The sequence below is a fragment of the Rhinolophus sinicus genome, linkage group LG01 (genome assembly GCF_036562045.2).
Source record: "Rhinolophus sinicus isolate RSC01 linkage group LG01, ASM3656204v1, whole genome shotgun sequence".
NCBI classification, from domain to species: domain Eukaryota; kingdom Metazoa; phylum Chordata; class Mammalia; order Chiroptera; family Rhinolophidae; genus Rhinolophus; species Rhinolophus sinicus.
Genome location: NC_133751.1, coordinates 91,175,088 through 91,202,454, shown reverse-complemented (window position 1 = coordinate 91,202,454; position 27,367 = coordinate 91,175,088). Strand labels below are relative to the sequence as shown.

The 27,367-nt window shown below is 39.9% G+C and overlaps 1 long non-coding RNA gene and 1 pseudogene across 1 annotated transcript; both read left to right on the top strand.

Annotated features, from left to right (window-relative positions):
• Positions 1-6,197: 6,197 nt before the first annotated feature.
• On the top strand, positions 6,198-7,485 carry LOC141573165 (uncharacterized). Its single transcript, XR_012498795.1, has 2 exons — positions 6,198-6,288; positions 7,244-7,485. It is a non-coding gene; the product is annotated as an uncharacterized LOC141573165 (long non-coding RNA).
• A 13,313-nt stretch (positions 7,486-20,798) lies between these two features.
• Positions 20,799-25,342, top strand: LOC109447563 (extracellular sulfatase Sulf-2; annotated as a pseudogene).
• The last annotated feature ends 2,025 nt before the right edge of the window (positions 25,343-27,367 follow it).

The following is a 27,367-nucleotide window of genomic DNA, read 5'->3' as shown; positions in this document are numbered from 1 at the left end:
GCAAGGGTCATCCGCCTGTCCATGGTGGAGTGCCAGGCCAGGGAAGTCCTCAGTGGAGTCTACCAAGTGTGATAATTTCGTATTTCTCTTTAACAAATCACTGCACACTTACTGGCTTAAAACAACACATATTTCTTATTTCCTAGTTCCTGTGGGTAAAGAGTCTGGGCAAGACTTAATGGGTTGTTTCCTTTGGGCTTCATAAGGCTGCAATCTAGGTGTCCACTGGGCTGTGTTCTCATTTGGAGAAGAATCCACTTCAGAGTTCATTGAGCTTGTTGGTAGAATTCATTTCCTCACAGTGGTATGGCTGAGGCTGGCTGTGATCTGGAGGCCATTGTCAGGTCCTAGAGGACACTTGTAGTCCTTAGAGTCCATCCTCATTTCCTTGCTACACAGACTTCCTCAGCATGGATGCTTACTTCACCAAGCCGGAAGAGAGACTCTCTCTCTCCAGTCTGCTAAAACTGAGTCTTCTGTAATGTAATATAATCACGAGACTGACAACTTGTCACTAGTGCCTTATTCTATAGGTTAGAAACAAGTCACAGTTCCCCCACACACTCAAGGAAGGGAAGTGGCATAAAGCCATGGATACAAGGAGACGTGAGGAGGTAGAATTTATTGGGGGTCACCTGAGGGTCTGTTCACCACAGCAAGATCCTTAAACCCTAACCACATGCTAAAACACAGAAACAATTACCTTATAAAACTGTAAAAACTGTCTTTAGAAATTTTTAGACCTGGGTTCTGGGTTCAACTTCTTCCTATGCCATTATCATCATCTTGTACTATCATATTTCAACAATATAATCCTGAGCAATCTGTACACAAATACAAACTATGCCAGGAAGACATTGGGCCTCTAAGGCCTTGCCAGGGCCCATAAGTCAGCCCTGCTTCTGAAAAGCAGGTGGAGAGGGAATACAGTGCATTGCATCTTTACTACCATGGAATTACTATTGAATAGTATTGGTTTACTAGTGATGCTCCATTAGATGGCTCAGATCTTTGTGCAAATTTCGCTGGTGCCCCGTATTTGAGCCCCAGTTTATAGCTTCCTGTCATTGTTTCTACAATCATAAACCAAGACAGTTACAGCCTTCTCTCCTTAAGGAATCCCACTGAGCTTAGGTTAACCATTTAGTCTTTCTCTTCCCTTTCAGTGACTTCCCCTTAGGGGCTCTGGGTGTCAGCAGAATTTAGTCAGGGCTACCTTTCTCCACTAGACAGTTTTCCTTCATTTCTAATCTCAGAGAAGAAAAATAGTTGAGAGTTTGCTTCCTTCATTCACCAAGTGTTCCTTATGTAAATCAGTGCACCCACTTCTGAGGCTCTGATTACCAAGAGTTAGGTGCCGCCTTGCTAAATCTAACAGAAGACGCGTTCAGTAAGGAATGACTTTATGCCTTTTCATTTGCATAACTGTGGAACTGAACAGAGTAGAGAAGAATGGCTTTAAGATGACTTTTTTACCTCTGCCTGAACAGAGAAGCAGCTGGTACTCTGCTCAGTAAAACAAATGAAAGCCACACCAGGCATTCCAGGCACCCCATTACACTGCTATTTTATTATCCACGCCTTCAAAGCAATCCTTAAGTACGGAGCCTTTATCAGTCGAATTCTATGGGAGGTTTTCGTCTTCTCCATTTTGTTCTGCCAAATGCTGGCTGGAGCTGTGTGATGCTACATTTCCCTGTCATTCTACCCCTGGAAATCTTCGTCTGCTTTTTTATGCATGTTATGGCTATCAGAGCAGTGCTTTCAGGTCTCTTTGTTGAGAAAAGCCCAAACTGGAAACAGCTGCCTCACTGGGCAAAAGCAAGGAGGCCATGGCATCTCCTATATAGCACATTAAACAGACATCCCAGGTGTTACTGTTTTAACTCTTTCATATAGTCCCAGTATCCTATAGGCGACATAAGCACCTGGGCCTTCTGAAACTTTTCTAGGGCCTTTAAGAGCTAGTAAGTACAAAAGAATAGGAAGCAAAAGTTGAATAAAAATGTTTCCTGCTTTGCTATTTATACTTTTCTTTCTACTTATACTTCTCCCTGAAAACCCATAGACACCTAAATTTTAAGTCTATTTTTCTCTATTTTATTATTTTTAGTATTTTTATTAAAATATAGTTAACAAACAATATAATATTAGCTTTAGGCATACACCATAGCTAATCAACATTTATAGACCTAAAGAAGTGATCGCCATAATAAGTCCAGCAGCCCTCTGACACTGTCCCACGCTATCACAGTGTTATTGACTATATTCCTTATGCTGTACATCACATGCCCACAACTTATTTATTTTATACCTGGAAATTTGGACCTCTTATTCCCCTTCACATCCCTCCCCCTCCTCTTTAATTTTTCAGTTACAGTTGACAGTTAATATTATTTTATATTAATATCAGGTGTATAACATAGTAGTTAGACACTATTACGTAATTTAAAAAGTGATCTCCCCTGACTAGTCTAGTACCCACCTAGCACTATACATAGTCATTACCATATTATAGAATATATTCCTTATGCTTTACTTTACATTCCGCACATTTATTTTGTAACTACTGATTTGTACTTATTAATCCCTTCCCCCTTTCCACCTTGCCCGACAATGCCCATCCCGTCTATAACCCCAATAAATCTGATAGTATATGCAGTTATGACAATATTATTGACTATATCCCTTATGCTAAACACTACATTCCCACGACTACTTTTAACAACCAATTTGTACTTCTTAATCCCTTCACCTTTTCCACCTACCCCTTCAAATCCTCCCCCACCCATCTGGCAGCCATTAAAACGTTCTCTATGAGTCTGTTTCTGTTTTTTGTGTTTTTTTGTTTTGTTTTGTTTTTTTTCTGTGTTTTAGATTCCACATATAAGTGAAATCATGTTGCATCTCTCTTTCTCTGTCTGATATACTCCACTCAACGCAGTACCCTCCAGGTCCATCCATGCCACCACAGATGGCAAGAACCCATTCCCAGGCCGAGCAATATCCCATTGTGTATATGTACCACCATTCTCTTTATCCGTTATTCAATCAAGGATGGACAACCAGGCTGCCTCCACATCTTAATCATTTAAACAATGCTGCAATGAACAAATGGATGCACACATCCCTTTGAAGTAGCATTTTAGGTTTCTTCAGATAAATACCAGAATTGGGATTACTGGGTCCTTTTTTGTCTCTTATTATAGCCTTTGTTTTAAAGTCTGTTTTGTCTGGTATAAGTATTGTTACCACAGCTTTCGTTTGTTGTTGTTGTTGCTGTTGTTTTTCCATTTCCATGTTCATGAAATAACTTTTTACATCCCTTTAGTTTCAGTCTGTATGTGTCTCAATCTGAAGTGAGTCTCTTGTAGGCAGCGTATGTAAGGGTTTGTTTTCTTATCCCTTCAGCTACCCTATGTTTTTGACTGAAACATTTAATCCACTTACATTGAAAGCAATTGTTGATAGACATGTAGTTACTGTCATTTTATTATTCATGTTTGTTTGTTTGTTTGTTTTTTTCCATCTTAAAGAAGTCCCTCTAACATTCCTTGTGATACTGGTTTGTAGTGATGAACTCCCTTAACTTTTTCTAGTCTGCGAAGATTTTTATCTGTCCTTTAATTTTAAATGATAGCCTAGTTGGGTAGAGTACCTTTCATTGTAGGTCCTTGTTTTACATCACTTTGAATATTTTGTGCCAATCCTCTCTGGCCTGCAAAGATTCTGTTGAGAAATCAGCTGACAGTCTTATGGGAACTGAACACAGTAGAGAAGAATGGCTTTAAGATGACTTTTTTACCTCTGCCTAAACAGAGAAGCAGCTGCTACTTTTCTCAGGAAAACAAATTAAAGCCTTGCCTCACCAGGCATTCCAGGCACCCCATTACACTGCTATTTTATTATCCACGCCTTCAAAGCAATCCTTAAGTATTGAGTCTTTATCAATCGAATTCTATGAGAGGTTTTAGTCTTCTCCATTTTGTTCTGCCAAATGCTGGCTGGAGCTGTATTTAGGTAGGTAACTAACTGCTTTTCTGTTGCTGTTTATAAGATTTTCTCTTTGTCTTTAACCTTTGGCATTTAATTATAAAAACGTCTTGGTGGGGGCCTGTTTGGTTTCATCTTGTTTGGGACTCCGCACTCTCTGGGCTTGTATGTCTATTTCCTTTGCCAGGTTAGGAAAGTTTTCAGTCATTATTTTTTCAAATAGATTCTTAATCCCTTGCTTTCTCTCTTCTCCTTCTGGTACCCCTATGATGCTAATGTTGTTATACTTGATGTTGTCCCAGAGATCTTTTAAACTGTACTCATTATTTTGGACTCCTTTTTCTTTTTGCTGTTCCAATTGGGTGTTTTTTGCTACCTTGTCTTCCAAATCACTGCTTTGATTCTCTGCTTCATCTAGTCCACTGGTGATTCCATCTAGTGCGTTCTTCATTTCAGTTATTGTATTCTTCACTTCTGACTGGTTCTTTTTAAATAATTTCTATGCCCCTTTTTATGCTTATTCTCTTTTTTGAAGTTCTCACTAAGTTCTTTGAGCATCTTTATAACCATTATTTTGAACTCTATCTATGGTAGGTTGCTTGCCTCCATTTTGTTTAGTTCTTTTTCTGGAGTTTTCTCCTGTTTTTTCGTTTGGAATATGTTTCTTTGTTTCCTCATTTTGGCTGCTTCTCTGTTTGTTTCTATATATTAGGTAGTGCTGCTATGTCTCCCAGCCTTGCTGGGTGGCCTTAAGTAGTAGGTGTCCTGTGGGGTCCAGTGGCACAGTCTCCCTGAACTGAAGCAGGTGCTCCAGGAGTGTCCTTTGTGGGGGTTGTGTGTGCTCTCCTCTTGTAGTTGAGCCTTGATTGCTGCTGGCCTATCTATAGGGGGTATTGACCCTCAGGCTGACTAGCTGTGGGGTTTGGCCATGTCCACAATTTATGGACTGCTGTAGGGGGCAGGGTGGGGGCTTATCCCACCAAGCAGAATTTGCCCCCGCTGGCTGTGGTGTCTGTTGAGACCGCTCTTTGAGTGTGCCACTTGTAGGGCTAATTAGGTGGTGCTCTGCTGTGGTCTGAAGCCAACCTCCAAGGATGTTGGTTCTGGGGCCACTTGAGGGGGCTCTGGTGCAGGTCCAGGTCATCCACTGCCTGTGACCAGCCCCGGACTACCTGGTAGGGGCTACAAAGGAATCCATGGTTGGTCACTACCTGTGCTGTACCTGGAGGCACATGGAAGAGGACACACTGGGAACCAAGGACGTCTGCCACCAGTACCAGGTCTGGGGTAGCTCTGGAAAAAGCCAGTACACTCCAAGGCTGGCTGCCACCTGCTGGCTCCCATAAACTTCAGCCACTGATAAATTCTCCTGCGGTATGCAGGTTAGGTGAAGCAGGGTCTCAGTGAGTCAGCAGGATGGAACAGCAGAGTTCACCACATCAATCAGATTCAGATTTGGCCTCTGGGGGTAGGCTCAATACAGGAAAGATGGTGCCCGCCTGCCGGCTGCACCAGAGTAAGGCCCCCACAGGGAAAATGGGGACTGTCCCTCCAGTCCTTGCCCTGAAGTAACACAACTCAGTCTCTCCTGATATGTCTCTGACACGCCTAGAGTCACCGTCCTTCGTCAGAGCTCAGGGTGAGTGCCTGCTGGGCCCTTTAAGAGGATGTCTGGGTTTCCCACAGCCTCCCCTCCCACCTGAGCGGTTGGAATCCCCCCTGTTTTTCACAGCCAGAAGTTGTAGGGGCCCCTCTCCCTGGCACTACTCTGGGCTGGGGAGCCTGGTGTGGGGCACTGGGGTCCCTTGCCTCTTTGTGGGAAATTTCTGTGGCTGAGCTATCTATCCCAATTTTGAACCACCATTTGTGGGTGTGGGACCAGCCCATTTCTCCTCTTTGTTCCTCCTAGCAGTATTGATGTGGCTTCTTTATATCCTTAGGTATAAAATTTCTGTTCACGTTAGATAGTTCTCCAGGTTGATTGTTCTATAATTTAGTTGTTGTAATTTTGATGTGTTCGTGGGATAAGGCAAGCACAGCATTTATCTACTCTGCCGTCTTGGATCTCCTCTATTTTTCTCTATTTAAATCTATCTATGAGTAGATTTAAATAGAGTTATCTAATGATAACTTTTGAGTACAGAAGTTGACGAGTTTATACTTCAGAACAAATCTTGACCGATACCTTCCTGGAAATTTTATTACAGGAGAGACAAAGAGCCAGTACCTTGGAGTGAAGAAAAAAGGATAGGAAAGTGGGACAAGTGTCTGAGTTTGGATATCATTTCTTTCCAGGTAAGAGCTGTGCAGTAGAACTGAGGAACTGGGCTGCGTCAAATGGACACAGTTGTTAATCATGGTCTTTCTTACTACTGTTAATGCTCCGACTATTGGATGAACTTGGTCCCAAGAGACACGATCAGGAAGTACTAGTTGAGTGGAACAGACAAAGAAACCAAGAAAATTGGACATAAGAGACAGTCATGGGAAATACTAGTTGAGTGGAGCAGAAAATGAAATCAAGAGAGAAATCCTAAAGCCATCCCATAGAGAAAAGGAGGGGATGAAATTTCCTAGAGGCCCTTCTCTCGTGAGATAGGTGTTATGATACAGCCATTTATATAAAAGGTGCGTGTGCACAAACACACACACACCCATCTCAGACCGCCTAGGTATTATTTTGGCTGATAGAGCTAATGCAACTCATGATGGTCAGGGTTTTTAGTTACAGACAACAGAACTCTAGCTAAGGAAAGCATACAGTGACTTATAAAATAACAGTAACTCCTAAATCATTGGGAATGCTGAGAAACGAGGTCAATGAGAATGCTACGACAACTCCCCAAACCATACCATGGAAATAGAGTACCCAGATAGCTGCTGCCTCTGCTATGATCAGAAATTGGCTGAATCAGGAAGCTGCTCTTGTAACTACTTGGTTCACAATAGCCGCTTCTGTCAGAAACCATGTCAGTAATGTGGCAGATCGGTGGTATGGATCTGATCCTGCTTGGTTTTACATGTGACTAAGTTCTAAATTGGGAACGTATGTCAGTATACCTGGCTGGGTAAACCTAAATCATATCTTGAAACTCAGCCAAAAGAGACTCTGGGAAATATTTCCCCCCTCCCCCTCCCCCTCCCCCTCCCCCCTCCCCCTCCCCCTCCCCTCCCCCTCCCCTCCCCTCCCTCTCCCCTCTCCCTCCCCCTCCCCTTCCCCTTCCTCTTCTTCTTCTTCTTCTTTTCCCAGCCTCTGCATGTTACGAATCGGAACAAGTGTTGATCAAGACACACTGCTGTATTCTGCCACTATTAAACTTAGTAGACTACCAAAGCATCCTTACTCGAAATGGAGGAAAGGATGGCAACATTAAAGGAAAACGACAACAACAAAAGAAAGCAAGCTCCAAAGTGACCTGTCAGCATTCACATTCTTGTATATACCTCTCCCACATTTGATCATGGCTGGTCAATAAAATCAGTGGAACATGGTGTGTGACTTCTGAGGCTGTCATAAAAAGCACTGCAATTTCTAGCTTGATCTCTTGGACTACTTGCTCTGGGTAAAACCGATCTCCGTGTTGTCAGAACACACAAACAGATCCTGGGGGAAATTCATCTGGAGAGGAACCATGGCCCACACTGACTTGCTAGCCATGTGAGTGAGCCACCAATGAGGTGGGTCACCAGCTTCAGTCAGACCTTCAGACGACTGTAGCCCCAGCTGACATGTGACTGAAACTTCAAGATCCTGAGCTAAAGCATCCAATCAAGCATTTTCTAAATTCCTGACAGAAATGGTGAGAGAAACACATACAAGCCTCTTCCATAGCAAAATCAGGAAAGGCTCTCTAAACAGATGATATTGGACATGACTTGAATGAGGAGTAACTAGTTCTTTGACAGGTAGGGAGTCAAGTGTTCCATGCAGAAGTAGAAAGTGGCCCAAAGTAGGAAAGAACTTGACTTTTCAAGGGACAGAAGGAAGATAAATATATATACAAGGCATGAGAGCAGTTGGGTGAGGATCAAGTGGGGAGAGGTAAGTAAAAACCATGTTTTTAAAAATATTGTGAGTGATGGTAAGGAATTTGAAATGTTTTCTAAGTGCAATCGGAGTTTTGAAAAGCTTTAATTTTGTTAAACCCGTTAGTGATGTGAGAGGTAAGAATGGGAGGGAAAGGAGTCGAGACTCCTTGATATACTCAATCAGAAGTTTTGTTGTGACAGAGGAACAGATTTAGGGCCCAGTGAGATTTTTTTCCTTTTAGAAAATGGGTACAATTAAGGCCTGTTTGTGTATTGATGGAAATGGTTTTAGAGTGAGGGAGAAATGAATGATGCAGAAGATCAAAGGGATTTCAGGACAATTGTCTTTAAATAGGCAAGAAGGATGCAGTCCCATGACAAGATGCTGCTCCTCAGTAGCAGCCAAGACAGAGAGGAGGCCAAATACCTGGAGACATTGGCAGTTAGAATGGCAACCTATAAAAATAAGGAGATGTTATCTGATCACATCTATTTTCTCAATAAAATGGTCGGATTATAAGTGAAAAGTGGGGATGTAGGCGGTTTGAAGAAAGATGAAATAGATATGTGTGTTGCATGTCTGAATAAATGGGACACTCAGTTGGAATTTCTCTTGCTTTCCACTTCTAGGGAAAACAACAACAAAAATGAAAAAGAGAAAAACAAGTTGATATGAGTTCTTTAGTCCAAAAAAGCATGGCTGGTGGCAAGGGAGGATGACAGGGAGAGGAGAAGGTGAACTGAGAGAGAAGCTGATCTTACTTTATCCCCTCTAGAATTTTAGACTTAGAGAGACACTTAGATCAGTATATTTAGGCAAAAGCACACCTTTTGCAATTTTTCTTTGCCCTTTCTGTTCTTTTCTGTTTGATTGGCTCACGTATTTATAAAATGAACTGATAACTTCTGTTTTTATCACCAGTGGAACCAATATGGGCATAAATAAAAACTTGGGACTTTCATTCCTATGACAGGCACCAATGATTATTTGGTGGCATTTAGTCATTCACCCAAATTGATTAAATGCTTAGTTAGATCACTGTAGTCTTCTAGGTCTAGGTGCTGGAAAACAAAAACAAAAACAAAACAGTGAGTGAGTAAGACAGACAAGCTCTCAGCCCTCCTGAATCCTACTTTGGCCTTCGTCTACCCTGTAGATAATCAAACATGTTTTCAATCTTTCACCTACATGAAACACTTCTGCCATAAAACATCCCTCTAAAAAGCACCTAGAGACAGTATGCATAGGGTAGTGTTCAGAGTGTGGTCTCTGAGCCTGACAAGGTTTGAATCCTTTAAACTCTCTGGGCCTTGTTTTCTCATCTGTACAGTAGGCACAATGATAGAACACATCTCATTCAGTTCTTGAGATACTTAAATGAACTTTTACATATAAAATACTTGGTGCAGAGCCTGGCACACCGTGTATTATATAAGCAAGTCCTATTAATTAATATGAATGTATCTTTTTCATATAAATTGAAAAGACTCGGGCTTTTCAAGTAAATTTTAATTTTAGTGTCAACTGGACATAATTTAGAAAATAAATGGTTTGACTTAACACTTTCCCTACTCGCACAACTACATATTGACTTCTAAAGCAAGTGTGTGTGTGTGTGTGTGTGTGTGTGTGTGTGTGCATTTGCACATTCTACCACTCCTGTGGAAATTATATGTTCTCTAGAGGAATCAGTCACTGGTTATGACATTACTTTTATTCTGATGAAGTTTATTTTCATATTATAATTTAGAACTCTATTTTACAACTTAATACTAAAATGTGAGTTTGTGTTGGAACTTAAAATATCAAATCAAACTCTAACAACCCCCACAATCTACCACTGAATGATTTAAGGTGCATATGGTTCCACAAAAGCAAATCGTATCAACATCAGACAGTCTCCCCACTGACACCATCCTCCCAAGTGTAATAAATGCGTCAGTCATTTCTACAATCCCCCCCCACCATGATGAACAGGTATAAGTAATTTACATTTAAGCCTATACAGATCAATTATTAGCTTTTTGCAGGTTTATTTTAAACATAATTACCTTGAGAAAGAAAGATTAGTTTATGAAAGCTTCTAAGGAATTTATTCAAAAAAAGGAAAAAAAGGATGCCCAAGGCACTTTTCATTTTTAGAGGGCTTTTTTTTCCCCTCCATGTTTAAAGACTGCATTATACAGACATTCAGTCTGTATATTAAACCTTTTGATTGCTAGTAGCGTTATGCAAAGCTAGCTCCTTATGCCTATTTGTAAATATGCTGTATTAGTGAATGCTTTATTTGTCTTTGCCCAAAGTGCCAGAATGTGTCACAACATATAACGACATCTTAAATGTTACCAAATTAGAAAGTTTTGTGTAAGCTATGGTAAACACAAAATATGGTATAGTCATTCCAGATGCCCCAAAAATGTGGAACTATGAGAAAAAAAAGTGAAAGCACTCTGAAAAAGTTAAAAGTACAATATATGATATCATGGAAAAGCCACCTAGGGACACCTAATCATTGAAGCACCACTACTGAACATGAAGGATGTTTGATGAAACTAGGCTTTGGGGAACTTTTCCCATCCCACCTTTTTCTTCCTTCCTAAGTAACTGTCAGCACTTCAGATTCCCTCAGGTCTTCTGAGGTGGGCAAGAGATTTGATGGAACAGATTCTCAGAAACAGCAGGGGAAATGGGGTAAAGCTGAGTTGCTTAGCTATTGCAGACGATCTTGTCACTATATTTTGAACTGTGTCTGACATATTAACCATTCCTCCTGCATTCCTTTCATTCTATTAATTGGATTTAAATCAATGTATTCACATGGAACAGAGTAAAATCCCAGTCATAGGACAGGGCCTGAGGAGAAAAGATGAAATTTACATAGCTAAGATGTTTCTGTACCTCTTTCTCTAGACTTTAGCCACTGTCTTTGGTAAATAGAAAATTGAAATAATTAAAAAAAAAATACTTGAAAAGGTCTTGATGCTATTTGTACATAAGGACTGGAGATTGAGTGTGGAAAAGAAAAGAATGCTCTTTCCTCTAAGAATTTAAAAACAAAATGGGTTTAGCTTGTGTTATCCACTCTAAAGTGTTGAAGATGTGTTGGCAGAGTTAGTATCCTCTCAAGTATACACACACTGTACAGACACAGAAAATATTTATGAGAAAACACTTAAGAAGCAATATCAGACAGCTATTGTTAAAATACAAATGCACTTCTAGCTAAATAATTATTTGCCATAATATTTTTATGTTTCACTATTACAAATTAACTATTAAGAGGAAAAACAAGAGAAACTTAGTTTATGTATCCATGAATGTGAGGAGACTGAGGAGCAATCTAATATTCAGCGTTGTTTTTCGTATACACATATGTCCTCCTGGGTGGTTTGTTCATTCCCTCGATAGTATTTACGTTTCTATACTGTGTTGAAGTTCTCATAGCACCTCTTCTCATTACCTCACCTCTTTTATCTCTCAGAGACACTGATGAGGTCCTATTTTTGAGAAGAATGTGAGATTTAGAATCCAAGATTTACATTATACTTGAGGATAGTGTGATAACAAAAATTTTAAATTCATAAAGTACTTACAGGTGGTTTTCCTTCAGAGTGTTTTGCTTTTCACAGACTGTGCATCTGTGTGTGATTCCAGTATAGTTTAACAATGATGTTACACATGTTCAAATCTAATCTGGCCTTAAAAAGTTGTTTTTGTCTACAGAGAAAAAAACATTTTGTGGTGAAAATAGATACTAAGTATAAGTGTTATTAGCATTCTACAGGTGAGCCTAGGTTCCTTTATATTAACACACTTGTTCAATGCTAACGTAAGGGAAATGGTACAAATAAATTTACACCACAAAAAAGTTGTTTTCAATGAGGTCTATCCAACTGATGGATAGAAACTAAATGAAATGGAAAGATTTTGGTCTCTGGGACACAGCTTAAAGAGATTTTGATCCCCTCAGGCCTGGGTATGGCCTAGCAAGCCCTGCAGTGGCCAGAGCCGCCCCCTCCAACAACCCTTGGTCAGTCTTCTGTGGTCTTGAGCAGTATGTGTCTGTTTACCTTACAGGGCAGTGTGCAGTACAAATAGTACCATTTTAAGATAGGAAAACATTGCCCCCAGGAGCTGATTTCATTGGTCTGAGAATCGCTTTGCATTTTATTCCATAAAGGAATAAACACTCTTTGCTTTTACTCCTTGTTGTATCGGTGCTTATGTCCCTGTCTGTCTTTATGTTTATTGAGATCTACAAGTAATTCTTGAGCATACGCGATATGCTATATGCTTGTATACACAGTACAAAGTAATCAAAATCTGATTTTGGTGAATGCTAGGAAGATGCAAAATTTAAAGTGAAAACATAATTTGCAACAAATAACTAGAAACTTTGTAGAATTTATACAATATTTATATTTGTTATAAAGTAAATCCTTTATTGTGTTCAAAAATGCATCCCTTCTTTCTTTCTTGAGCTGTAACCCACATAAATTTAATTTCTTTCCTCTTCTTCTAAATCAGAAACTTTATTTCTTGTCCATGTCTATGAAACTGGAGAACAGGGACTGGATTATCTGTTACTCTTAATGTTATTGATTTAAGGGATTCTCACTGGTATTTCTAAGGAAAGAGCCAAAATATCCTGGTATTTTTGTCCATGAAGATTCAAAAGCAGTGAAGCAAACTATTTTCCCTTGAATGCTTGTTATACATGACAAAGGAGCTAACTGCTTAATTCCAGGGGTCTGTGATTATTTGTAAACTGGTTCTTAAATAAGGATCCTTACAGATGCCTGTTGCTCCAGATGGTACCATTTAACTGCCAGTGTTACTCATGAGTGGTTTTCTGCTTTAGATTTAAACAAATTCTTAACACAGCAATTCTGTTATCAAGAATTCTTTCTTGAAATTGGAACGGAATCCTAAAGTGCTGCATGAAGTGGCAGCACAGGCGGTTTCCTTCAGCACGAGACACATGGGTTAAAAATAAATGGAGCACAAAGATACTGGTGGAGATAAACAAACAAACAAACAAACAAACAAACAAAAACTGTAGTCAAGTAGAAAGAGAAAGGGGGTCTCTGGACTTAGTCTGAAGATCTGAGTGCAAACCCTCGCTCTGCTACTTAATAGTCTGATACCCTTGATTGGTCTCAAAAAGGTAGGGATGAGGTCATCCCTTTCGTGTGATTTGTTTGAGGATGAAATAAGATAATCAATAGTTTCTATTTCTAGTGGATAGTAATAGATTTTACCAGGGAAAATAAAAACCAAAAGATTCCATGGTTACTTCCGTCTGAGAAATATTAAGTAAAACCACGAAATAGGTTTCTTCAGTGAAAGATCTCTTGATCTTTAAAATGCTAATGTTTTGTGACTGTCCAAGAAGACATATGTCACTGTGTTTCCTAAGCTTATTTGGCCCTCGGACAGCACTCCTGAAGGGAAGATATTCCATAGAACAAACACATTTTGGGAAATGCTATCTGCCCTCAAAAGTGCTGTCTAAATATAAGCTGTTAATTTAGATGTAACAGTAGACAGTAATCTGGGACCTGTATTTTACTAATTTGTATTCTGAATAACTTTCCTGTCTGATTCTCAAAATTGATCATTTATAAATAACATTTTAAAATAAGTTAGACATTATGATACTCAGTACATCAGATACTTAAATATACATAAACAAAAAGAAAACAACTCAAAACTGTATTTGTGTCCAGAGGTTCAGAGAGCACTAGTAGTACTTCCCCACTTAATATTTAAAATATAACCAGATATTATTTTGCCCCATTCATGGAATTTTCACTCTAGAATTTTATTAGTACAGCCTAAACTGAAGCTCTGTGAAAATTTTAATGCTACTTTTACATTCCTTTTAACAATACCTGAAAAGTATGAGAGTTTTAGAGAAACAGCTTAAATAGTAGCTAAATCTTAGATTCGAATCCTAAAGACCACTTACTTGCTCTGTGATCATGATGGTTTACAAAACCCTCCAGCCTCAGTTTTATCATATATAAAGTGGGCAAAGTAATACCTACCTTCCAAAATATTTGTGAAGCACAACGAAGGAAATCATTCTATGAAAGCTATTGACATGCAACTGTTACTTTTGAATGATGATAGGAAGTCATATATTTGCCTTTAAATAAAGATGTTCTCAGGACTGGAAATTAGCATGTGACCACAAATTCCCAGTTTTTAAAAGTTAGAAACAGGTTTATCTCTATTAAAACAACTCTAAATTACATAAGTTGAATTTCAGTTTATATTGCAAAGAATGAAACAAATGATCTAAACTATGCTGCATATCCGTTGCTATGAGAATCATTCCTTAAATATTTCTTTCATTCTCTGTGCCGTTTGCATGCTCAGGGTTATTTAGCTCTTCTACTGGGATTTGAATTTTGGTAGTTGTACTTTTAAAATTCTAAACTATCATATTGCCTTTTTTTGCTTACTGTTAGTGATGGTCTTAGAAATGATACCAAGTATATTAATTATTCTCGTTTTAAAATTAGTATCTGCATCTGGAATTTACACTTCCACTTCCATTGTCTCCTTGATAAGTCTGGTAATCATTGGCACATATAAAAATTATTCTAAGCATTCATTCATTCATTCTTAGATACCAGCGCTAGTATTAGCGCTTCTTAGATACCAGGTGATAAATATACACACAGCCTTGCCAGCACACAGCTAACCCTCATTTTCTGCAAACACAAAGCAGATTTAAAATTGTTTTCCATGAGAAAAGTAGACCTGTCTTTACCCTCTTTCTTATTTAACCTATTAGCACAGCATATGTTTAGTTTTAGTTACAAGAATTGCTTAAGTCTTTGTAAGGTAAAAATCTTCATTCTTACTTGGCAACTGAAAAGAATATTTCAGGTTAAATATTAAGCTACAAATACAACAGAAAATTAAACTGATGTTTTAATTTCACTCTCAAGAGCATGTATATTCTAGAGACCTTCTAATAACATTTTTGCCATCATGTAGGATATAACTGATGGCCCTTGGTGCAAGTGCCTTTTTATAATTAAATTATCTGAGTTTTTTTGTATTGTTTTGTTTTGTGTTTTGGTCTCCCAAGAGATATGCAGAGTTAAAATGCATTGTATGTATTCTGAAGAAAGAACTTCCTGATATTAAAATGGGATGAGGTTCCCAGATTGTTTATGGGATTCTTTCTCTGCAGAGCTTTTGGACCAATCTGTGTTCTCATGTCTTTGGTAATTTCAATGTGGTTATCCCTGTAGGCCAGAGGCTAGACAAAGTGGCCCTCTAAGGTCCCTTTCAATCTTATGACCTGGAGGTGGCTTAGCCTAGGTATCATCAGTAAGCGAAGTGTTTGTGAGGATGCCAAAATGTGCATGACAGTGCACTGTGTCTATGCAAATGAGTATACAGGAGCAGAGATGGCTTCTGGATCCTTACAGCTTGAGTCTCAAACTGGGATGTGCGTAACCCCAGGGCTGGTATGCCAGGGTGTATCTGAAGCTGTGGGATATACATGATTCATCTTATTGCCATGTCAATAATCCTAAAAGTATTGGAGAAAAGCATTTTGAAATTTCATTTTTATTATAATAGGTGTGGAGGTTTATGAAGTCAAAATCACAAATGTTTGCACTGATTAAAAAATGAGACATTGATTCGGACTACTGTGGATTCTTCCCCCAGTGCCTTCCCAGGATGCTCATGTCCTCTCCTCTGCTATACTTGGGTGGCAATGGTTGCAGGGGTCTCCTGGATGTGAAAATGCATGGCCTAAAATGCTGGTTTCATTCCCCAATCATTACCACAGCTTGAGTAACAATGTTTTTTTTTTTTGTTGTTGTTGTTTTTGTTTGTTTGTTTGTGTTTGTTTGTTTTTTAATCCTAGTGGTCAATTTATCTAGACATTCAAGACAAATTTGCTTGAGACTACCAGATTAGAACTTAATATTTTAAAAATTTGGTAAAAGGGAGATATAAATCAACCTCACAAATGCATCATTTTTTTCGACAAATTAAAGCATTAACATCTGATTGAAAGATAAACGTCAAAATGCATCAAGCATACAAAAGTGTCCTTAGGACCCTCTCTATGGTTGGTTATGCTATCTATGGTTGGTTACCAGATTTTCACCCATAGCTCCACTTCTCCACTTTTCCACTTTGATTGTACTCAGATTCTCTTTTCTTGTGAATCTCTGTTTTTATCTTAAGTTTTTCAAAGCCGAATCTCTAAATGGTACTAAAATGTTTTGGAAATCACGAAGAAGTTTGGGATAAAGTGCATGCATATTCAAATTACTCAAGTGACAACTTTATTTTTAGTTAACTTTCATTTATGGATGCCTCTCAATTTTCTATCAAAACCTGGATACACAGAGCTATGAAATCCTGCATTTCCCCCCCCCATTTCTGGTGTCTATTTTAGAGATCTCTGCAAATAGACAAATCTTGTCTGTTCTTGTTAACCTCACACTGTTTTATCGCTCCACTAAATGTCCCTAACATTTAAAGTCCAGAACCAAGGCCAGCGACAGACTCTGGGGGGGAGAGTGGGTACATTATATTTCTTGCTTTTCCTGTTTCTCTTTTACATGCTCTTTAGAAGACTGCTGGGTGAAAATGTTTTTTTTCTCCTTCTAGCTTTCCTTTCATTCCTGTGGGGATCATCAGATTGATGGGATCTAAGCCAGTCCTGACATTTCTAACTTTTTTCCTATATAGTACAAGCACGGAGGTGTACTCTGTCCTGTCCAATTCATTTTTAAGCAACACTGCATCCATAGGGCTCAGTAAAAATAATTTCATGAATGGATTTTGGCATGCTTGACTTGAAATCATGAATCAAGAACTTATAAAAGCAAATATCTGGTCATCAAAATCATCATTTGAAACTTAGAGTTGGAAGGCATCATTTAGGTCTAGCCACAGCAGTTCTGAAGGCCTTCCACAAAACTATTAGCTAAGGTCATTCAGTCTCTTCATGGATATTTTCAGTCTAACGTGTCTCTTTGGATATTTTCAGTGAAGATCTATTGCTCAAAATAGCCAATCACATTGGAAAATTTCACCGTTAAAAAGTCTGGTCATAAAATGGATCCCGAATCTTTCATTTTATATATTTTGTACCTCTTGGTCCTGGTGATGCCTTCTAGAATAAAATACTACAATCTTATCCTTCTCCATGTGTATCGTAAAATATCTGAGGGAGTCATGTCTTCCATTAATCTCGTGGTATGCTAAAGAGGGCTTATACCAGATGCCAAGAGCTAATTTTTACTTTTTTTTAACATTAATTTTATTTTTTTATATATATATTTTTTTCACTTACAGTTGAAATACAATATTACATTAGTTTCAGGTGTACAACATAGTGATTAGACATTTACATAACTTACAAAGTGATCACTCCAATAAATTTAGTACCCATCTGAAACCATACATAGCTATTACAGTATTATTGACTTAAACTTTGCATCGCCATGACTATTTTGTAACTACCAATTTGTACTTCTTAATCCTTTCCCCATTTTCACCTACTCCCCCAACTCCCTTCCCATCTAGCACCATCAAAATGTTCTCTGTAACTATGAGGTTGTTTCTGTTTCTTTATTTGTTTATTTTGTTCTTCACATTTCACATATAAGTGAAATCATATGACATTTGTCTTTCTCTGTCTGACTTACCCCATTAAGTATAGTACCCTCTAGGTCCATCCATGTTGTTGCAGATGGCAAGATTTCTTTCTTTTTTTTTTTTTTTCCATTTTCTTTTATATTCCATTGTCTGAGTAATATTCCATTGTCTATATGTACCACCTCTTCTTTATTCATCTGTTGATGGATACTCAGGTTGCTTCCATATCGTGGCTGTTGTAAATAATGATGTAATGCACATATGGATGCACATGTCCCTTTGAAATAGAGATTTGGGTTTCTTCAGATAAATACCCAGAAGTGGGATTATTGGGTCCTCCTTTGTCTCTTGTTATAGCCTTTGTTTTAAAGTCTGTTATGTCTGGTGTAAGTAGTGCTACCCCACCTTTTTTTTTTCATTTTCATTCTCATGAAATATTTTTTTTCCATCCCTTTACTTCAAGTCTGTATCTTTTGATCTGAAGTGAGTCTCTTGCAAGCAGCACATGTAAGAGCTGTGTTTTCTTTTCTATTCAGCTACCATATGTTTTTGACTGGAGCATTTAAACCATTTACGTTTACAGTAATTGTTGATAGATATGTAGTTACTGCTGCTATTTTATTATTTGTTTTTTGATTTTATTGTTTTCTTCTTCTTAAAGAAGTCCCTTTAACATTTCTTGTAATACTGATTTGGGAGTGATGAATTCCTTTAGCTTTTTCTTTTCTTATCTGGGAAGCTCTTTATCTGTCCTTCGATTCTAAATAATAGCTTTGCTGGGTAGAATAATCTTGTTTGTAGGTCCTTGCTTTTTGTCACTTTGAGTATTTCATAACATTCCCTTCTGGCCTGTAAGATTTCTGTTGACAAATCAGTTGACAGTCATATACGTTCTCCCTTGTAGGTAACTAACTGCCTTTCTCTTGCTGTTTTTAAGATTCTCTTTTTGTCTTTAACCTTTGGCATTTAATTATGATGTGTCTTGGTGTGAGCCTCTTTGGGTTCATCTTGTTTGGGACTCTGTCCTTGCTGGGCTGGTATGTCTATTTCCTTCACCATGTTAGGGAAGTTTCTGGTCACTTATATAACCAGTGTTTTGAATTCTGCATTTGGTAGATTGCTTGGCTCCATTTTGTTTAGTCCTTTTCCTGAAGCTTTTTCCTGTTCTTTAAGTTGGGACATGTTTCTTTGTCTCCCCATCTGGCTGCCTCCCTCTGTGTTTGTTTCTATGTATTAGGTATGTGTCCCAGTCTTAGTAGAGTGGCCTTATGTAGTAGGTGTTCTGGGGGGGCCCATGGCTCAGTCTCCCAGGTTACGTGAGCTGGGTTACCCTTGGGTGTGCTGTGTGTACCCTCCTGTTGTAGTTGAGCCTTGGTTGCTATTTCCATATTAAGGGGAGGGTTTGACCCTCAGGCTGATTGGTTGTGAGGACAGGCCATGACTATAGTGGAGGAGATGTGCAAGGGCTAGATCCTAGGTACAGGAATCACTTTACAAGGAAGGCTCTGCCCAGTCTTCCCTTCTGATGTATCATCCACAGAGGCTGCTGAATGGTGTTCCAGCTCAGTCCGAAGCTGGCTACCAAGTTTGCTGGCCCTGGGGCCTCCTGGGAGGGACTCTACCACAAGCCGAGTTCAGTCATATCTCGTATCCTGCTAGAGCCACCTGGAATGAGCCACAAAGTAGCTGCCACCCAGTGCATGCCAACACCAGATACTGCTTGTTTGGGGTTTGTGAACCTTTGAGAAAATTTGGGAAAGTCTGCAGCAGGAGCCAAAGCAGGCTATTTGTATTGAAAAGCTACTGGAAGTGACTTGGGTGGGCCTGAAAGTTGGGTGGGGTGGGGTCACAGGGAGTCACCAGGTTGGAGTGAATGGTGTTAGGTTGTTGGAGACTGATATAGCAGCAACCTGCATCTGCATGATGAGTGGGGTGATGGTTCAAAAAAGGAACAATAGCTGGGAGAAAGCTACCTTTCCAGCCATTTTTACTGAAGCTAGATAATTCACTTCCTCCCCATTGTGTCCCTTGGCACTTTCAAGTTGCTGCTCCAGTGTTGGAGCTCAGAGTAAGTGAATCTGTCAGTGAGTAAGAACGTGTGAGCCCTTTAAAGGTAATGGCTATGTCTCCAGCCATCCTCCATCTCTCTCAGCCATAATTTCTGCTGGTTTTCAAAGCTAGAATTTGTGGGGACTTCTGTTCCTGGCACAGGAACCCTGGGCTGGGAGCCTAGTGTGGGGCTGGGACTCTTCACTCCTTGGGGGTCACCTCTTCAGCTGAGATATCCCTCAGTCAATTTTTAAGTGACACACACCAGGGTGGGAGCAGCCCATTTCACTTCTGTGCTCCTTCTACCAGTCTTGAGGTGGCTTCTCCTGTATGTCTTTAGTTGTAGGACTTCTGTTCAGCTCAACTTCAGGTGATTCTTGATGATGGTTGTTCTGTAGTTCAGTCATAATTTTGATGTGATCATGAGAGGAGGCAAGCATAACATTCACCTTTTCTGCCATATTGACTAAAAAATTCCCCAAAGCTAATTTTTAAATTTTCAGGTAGTTTGCAAACAGGTTGCCAAACTATCCATTATTAAAAATTAAATCATACAAACTTAAACAAATTATTTTAAAAAGATAATTAATATACCTAATCACTTCCTAACTATTTTACTATTATTTATGATAGAGGTTATTTACACCTAAAGCTGCATGATAGAAATACTATATATTATTGTACTACTGCATATCTCTTCCCAACCCTGCGTCCAGTGAGATCATATTTGTAGCTTTAAATTGGCCATGGTGAGAATATTTACACAATAGAAAGTAACAAATCCTAAAAAATTTGGGCTTTTTCTTCTCTTTTTCTGGAGAGTTGGTTATACGAGGTCAGACAATGAAGTGTGCAAACTCATCCTAGAAAAAGTGCTGCATACCTCATTGCTGAATAGCACTCTCCTTGGGAAGCTATGCGTGAATGCCATCACTAGTACACCCTTTAAAGCAATGTTGGAACTCTTTTTCTGGAATGGCTATCAGAACTGTCATCGTATTACTCTTGATATCCTGAATGTCATCAAAATGTCTTCCTTTCAATATTTTCTTTATCTTCAGGTAAAGAAAGAAGTTATTGGGGGCCATATCAGGTGAGTAGGGAGGGTGTTCCAATACAGTTATTTGTTTACTGGCTAAAACCTCCCTAACCGACAGTGCCGTGTGAGCTGGTGCATTGTCGTGATGCAAGAGCTCCTTCAGGACCATTTTTGCACACACTTTCTCATGCCAAATTTTCAATTAAGATTTTCCTGTTTCTCTATCGATGTTTACTTAGTCTGCTATGCTTCTCACAGTCAGCCGATGATTTTGAAGCACAATTCGACAAATTTTTGGGTGCAATGTTTTCATCAGTTCTCCGTGTTACTGGCTGCCCTGACCACTTTTCATTAGTGACACATTCTCTCCTTTCAGAAAAAAACATTTAATCCATTTGTACACTGCCATTTTCTTCATGGTATTGTCCATAAACTTGGACAAATATGTCCCTGATTTCACTTCCACTCTTACCAAGTTTAACAAGAAATTTCATGTTTGTTCCTTGATCTAATTGAATCTCAGACATTCTTGCAACAGCACACAAAAACATGCAATAATAATAATGAACGTCATTCAGTAAGACACTACCACAGGTCAATATGAATACAGCTGTGAGACATTGATATACCAAGGTTATGAAACCTTACCGAGCTGTTTGTACAGTGCTGCCAATGTAAGGGCATGGTGGCAAGTTCGTGAACTTAATTGTCATACCTTGTACTACATTATTGCCTCATCTTGGATCCAGCCTGAAAATTATAAGCAGTGCCTTTTATCATTTTATAACTCTCAAAATTTATTTCTCTATGATTTTATGAGCTACTCTACTCTCCTACACACTTTCCTCCTGGGCATCTGCTCGTTAGTTTTGATCAGTACCCAGAACCTAACACAAAATTCTAAATGCCCAATGGAGGAATTCCTACCAATGATTAGGAAATTATTTTTTCTTGGCCTAAGAAACATAGTTTTTGTTGTTTTTAGACATCATTCAGAATTATTTATAAAAATTTTAAAAAAGGCCAAAAATAGAAGTCCCACCTATAACACAGGAGTTTTGTGGGACTCCAGTAATAGGAATAAAAAAAAGCATCATAGGGGTATGCAGCAGCAGTTGCAGTGGTGGAGGTAGTGACAGCGGGGCGGAGTCCCCTGTGCCCCCAGGCCTGCTGATCCCCGAGCCAACAGGGCAAAGAAATAAATCCACAAGAGGAAACCTTAGACTCCTGCCTCCTGCAAGAAGCAATGGATCAGCAATAACATAAAATGGCACACCCTGGCCTCCTGCTTTGTCGGCTCTCAGCAGCTGTTCTCTCTCTGCCCGGTGGAAATTCTGCATTCCTGTCTCACCACCACCTGAAAGGCAGGTTTGAGGGACCACGGAAGTATCTGCCCAACATTATCCTTGTGCAGATGGAAGCCCAGGACGCGGAGCTTGGTTCCAGGTATGTGATGAACAAGTCCCAGAGGACCGCGCAGCAGGGCGGGGCGCGCTTGATAGACGCCTTGGTGACCACGCCCACGTGCTGCCCCTCGCGCTCCTCCTTCCTCACCCGCAAGTGAGTCCACAACCACAACACCTACACCAACAACGGGAGTTGCTCCTTGCTCTGCGGCAGGCACAGCACCAGAGCTGCGCCATTGCCAGGTGCCTCGGCAATACGGGCTACCTATGGGACAGCTTCCTCTGGGAAGTACCTGAAGGGATACAATGGTTCCAATGTGCCACCAGGATGGAAGCAGTGGGTCGGCCTCCTTAAAAACTCCTGCTTTTATAACTAGCGTTTGTCAGGACAGGGTGAAGAAGAAACACGGCTTTGACTACTCCAAAGTTTACCCGGCAGAGGTCATCATCAACGACCGCGTGAGCTTCTTCCGTGAAGATGTACCCACACAGGGCCTCCGTAATGGTCATCAGCCGTGCAGCCCCCCACGGCCCTGAGGACTCGGCCCCCCAATACTCACGCCTCTTCCCCAACGCCTGCAGCACATGGCGCCGAGATACAGCTACGCGCCCAACCCTCACAAGCACTAGATCATGTGCTACACAGGGCCCAGGAAGCCCATCCACGTGGAATTCATCCACATGCTGCAGCGGAAGCGCTGACAGACCCTCATGCTGGTGGAGACCAGCGAGCTGGACAACACCTGCATCATGTACACCTCTGACCACGGCTACCACATCGGCCAATTAGACCTGTCAAGGGGAAGTCCATGCCCAACGAGTTCAAAATTAGGGTCCCGGTCTATGTGAGGGGCTCCAACGGGGAGGCAGGCTTGCTAAATCCCCATATCAGCCTCAGCATTGACCACTTTCCACCGCCCTGGACATCGCCTTTGGTATGGATGGGAAATCCATCCTCAAGCTGCTGGACACCGAGCAGCTGGTGAATCGGTTTCATTTGAAAAAGAAGATGAGGGTCTGGCGGGCGTCCTTTCTGGTGGAGAGAGGCAAACTGCTCCACAAAAGGGACAGTGACAAGGTGGATGCCCAGGAGGAGAGCTTCCTGCCCAAGTACCAGAGTGTGAAAGAACTGCGCCAGTGTGCAGAGCAGCTGGGGACCACATGTGAGCAGCTGGGACAGAAGTGGCAGTGTTTGGAGGATGCCATGGGGTCGCTGAACTGCACAAGTGCAAGGTCTCCACAGGGCCTGGGGGAAGAGTCCTGTCCAACCTGGTGCCCAAGTACTGCGGACAGGACGGCGGGGCTTGTACCTGTGACCTCAGGGACTACAAACGCCGCCCACCCAGACACTGGAAGAAGTTCTTCAAGAAGAAGTACAGCTATTGCTGTATGGCTCCATCCACTCAGTGGCCATCGGGATGGAGAGCGAGGCACACCGTATAGGTCTGGATGAGACATTCCAGCTCCTCAACCTTACTAAGGGGCACTGACCAGGGGCCCCTAAGGATCAAGATGACAAGGACAGCAGAAACTTCAATGGCGCTGGAGGCCTTCCAGACTACTCAGCCCACAACCCCATCAAAGTCACACATGGGTGCTACATCTTAGAGAAAGACATGGTCCAGTGTGACCTGAACCTGTACAAGTCTCTGCAGGCCTGGAAAGACCACAAGCTGTACATTGACCATGAGATCAAAACCCTGAAGAACAAAGTTAAGCTGAGGGAATTCCGAGGTCACCTGAAGAAAAAGCAGCCAGAAGAATGTGATAGTCACATATCAGTTATCACACCCAGAACACACCCTTAGGCACAAAGGCTCCAGTCTGCATCCTGTCAGGAAGGGGCTGCAAGAGAAAGACAAGGTGTGGCTGGTGGAGGAGCAGAAGTGCAAGAAGAAACTTTGCAAACTGCTCGAGTGACTGCAGAACAGGGACATGTGCAGCATGCTGGGCCTCACGTAATTTACCCATGACAATCAGCATTGGCAGACTGCACCTCTCTGGACTCTGGGGCCTTCGGTGTTTGTGCCAGTGCCAACAGCAACACATACTAGTGCATGAGCATAATCAGGGAGACCCACAATTTCCTCTTCTGTGAATTTGTAAACGGCTTCCTCAAGTACTTTGATCTCAACACAGACCCCCACCAGTTGATGAATACAGTGAATACACTGTACAGGGATATCATCAATCAGCTATATGTACAGATCAAGGAGCTGAGGAGTTGCAAGGGTTACAGGCAGTATAACCCATGGACGGAAACATGGACTTGGGGCTTAAAGATGGAGGAAGCTATGAGCAATACAGGGGACAGCTGTGGAAAGTTGGGAAGGTTAAGCAGCACGAAACGGACCTCCAAAAACAGAGGCATCATCTGACTGTACAGACAGTGAAAAGCCATGTATGGTTTCAAGCAGACCTATGCTGTTAGCCAGGAGACCTGAGAGACATAAAACTTGTTTTTAGTCAACATGGCAAATTCTGGAAGAGAACCATCAGGAGTTGTGATACTTTGGGAATTCCAGTTTTATCCCTGCTTTTCCTTTGGATTATACCTCACCAGCTGCACAAAATGCGTTTTTATATCAAAAAGTCACCAGTAACCCTCTCTCAGAGGCTCACAAGGGAAAAAGAACAGAGATTTCTTGGAAAATTCCCCCGAGAGTAAAAAGTGACTGGAATTTTTTTTTTAAATCATAAGGGAGGATCAACCCTGTTTTGAATCCTCTTATCATTTGGTTTTTTCATGAAGATGGAACTAAGAAGCAGGACAGAGGCAACTTGCAAATGCTGACATTGGTGCACAGAGTTTGACAGTGAGTCAACAGTACAAAAGAAATGACATGTATCTAGCACCATAACCCTCATTGTCTCTGAAGAAACTAACTTCACTGTGTGACTGTATGTGACTATTTACATGTAACCAGCATGCACACTTTCAGGGGAATCTGACTAATAAGAAAACCCAGTCTTCAAGAGTGGTGATGTCAGTAAATGCTTTGTGGTCAGTGTAAGATAAAAGGCCCTTGCGGTTGTGGACACATTTTTATTCCTGACCAGATACCATTTCTCCCACTATTCCTTTGTTATCTGTCCCAGAACTAATGTTTTTTAAAGCACTAACGAGAAATGAAGTTGAGGTATGTCCCAAGTTTTAATGAAATTGTATTTGTAAAGACATTTTGTAGTCTTAAGTATTGTCATACAATGTTCAAAACCCCAGCCCATGACCAGCAGTGGTATGAGGTAACCTTGACATTTTGGAAAAGGCCGTTGTTGGGGGGAGGGGGAACTCACCATATAATGACATGTGTTACATAATTATAAAGCATTATTAGACTTTATTAATAGCAACAGTGTGCAAGGCACAGAAAGTAATATTTTCACAATGTGCTTCAATGATGAGAACCATGTCAAATATAATTTTCAGTCTTGGTGACTTATTTTAATAAAAACATAGAAAAATTAGGGTAAGTCCTCAGAAGGGTGCCCAGAATGGTAAGAAATCTGATTTTGATTTTGTGCTTCTATCACAGGCTTAGTTTTCTAACTAGATTTTTTAAAACTAATAGTAATATTTGTTTGTAAACTTAGATTCAGTAAAATTATTATAGATTATCTCATAATTGGATAATACACATTGATAACAGAGTGGGTTCTATAATAATCCAAGGTTCTACCAACTTAAAAAAATTAGATAAGAACAACATTTTAAAAATTAGGTTAATTTCCATCTTCATATTCTTAAGATCATCCTTTGTATTTTCAGGGGAAAAAAAAAAAAAAAACTTCCAATATTTATAAATGTGGAAAGCCACACATTTTCTAGCAGAATAAGAAACATCAAAACCTGTTCTTTGAAATATCATATTTTTTTAATACAACCAAAAGTATATATGATAAAGCAATATCAAGAGAAAAGGCTGTGTGATGTGAAACATGCTAGAGTCATATAGTATTACAGCAAGGTAGAGACATGGAACCAGGAATGGAAATGGAATAAAGAAGGCAAGGCAAAAGGGACTGGGAGTTGGGGGATGATGCCATAAAGATAGATTAGGATGAGAGTACTGGCTATATTGTATATGTTATTAAAGATTAGAGAACATACTTTTTATGCAGTCATTGAAGACATTTTTAAAAACTGAGTAATCTAAAACAATTATTTTTTACAAGATACACTGGCAGTGTTGTGGGCTGCATTGGAAAAGAGAAAAACTAAAGACAATGCAACCGGTAACGAGGACATTACCATGCAATAGCCAGATCAAATTGTATAGAAGGTTTAAAGAGTGCCAGTGGAAGCTGAGAACAATGCACATTTAGCAATCTATATAATGATGGTAACTAAAACCATAAAACATAAATAAATAAAATCAACAAGGGAGTAAGTTAGAGAAAATATACCTTGGTCAGAATCTGAGAATGAAGAGAAACAAATTCAAGAAGAGGGTTTACAAGATAAAATGTTAAAAGTGAGAAGCCAAGAAGCATATATATATATATATATATATATATATGTATTTTTTGAGAAGCATTCTGCATAAACTTCTTCATAAATATACCATATTGTTTTAACTAATATTTGAATTGATTCCATTATTTAAACTTATTTTAAAAAACTATATATTTCTATTGTAAATAGAAAAACCATAAATAGAAGGTAAGTATAAAATAAGCACAAAACCACTAATACCAAATAAAAGAATATTACATATCACTGAAAATTGACTTTTATATAATCAGTGGTTCATGCGCTACATTTGAGAAATATAGGGCTAGGAAAAACACTCTCTCTCTCTCCTCTCTCTCTCTCTCTCTCTCTCGATATATATAGATAGATAGATAGATAGATAGATAGATAGATAGATAGATAGATAGATAGATAGATAATCTTAAAGGAGTTGAGTTTTGGTGAAGAGAATTAGATCGAGGAGACCACTGATAGCTTGTGAGTACACTGGCTACATAGTGTTTGTTTCTGACGTAAACTGTAGGATTGAGGATGGAGGATGTAACTGAATGACAAGAACTGAGTACCTCCTGATGCTTAAACTGGAATTTGGTTATTTGCATCAGAGCATCAGAGAGATAGCAACTTTCTCCTATTAGACATGTTGCAGAATTTTGCTTCACATGCAGTCATATCTCTAATAATATAATTTTCCATCACCACTGGGAGATTTGTCTTCTTGAAGTCTTTTT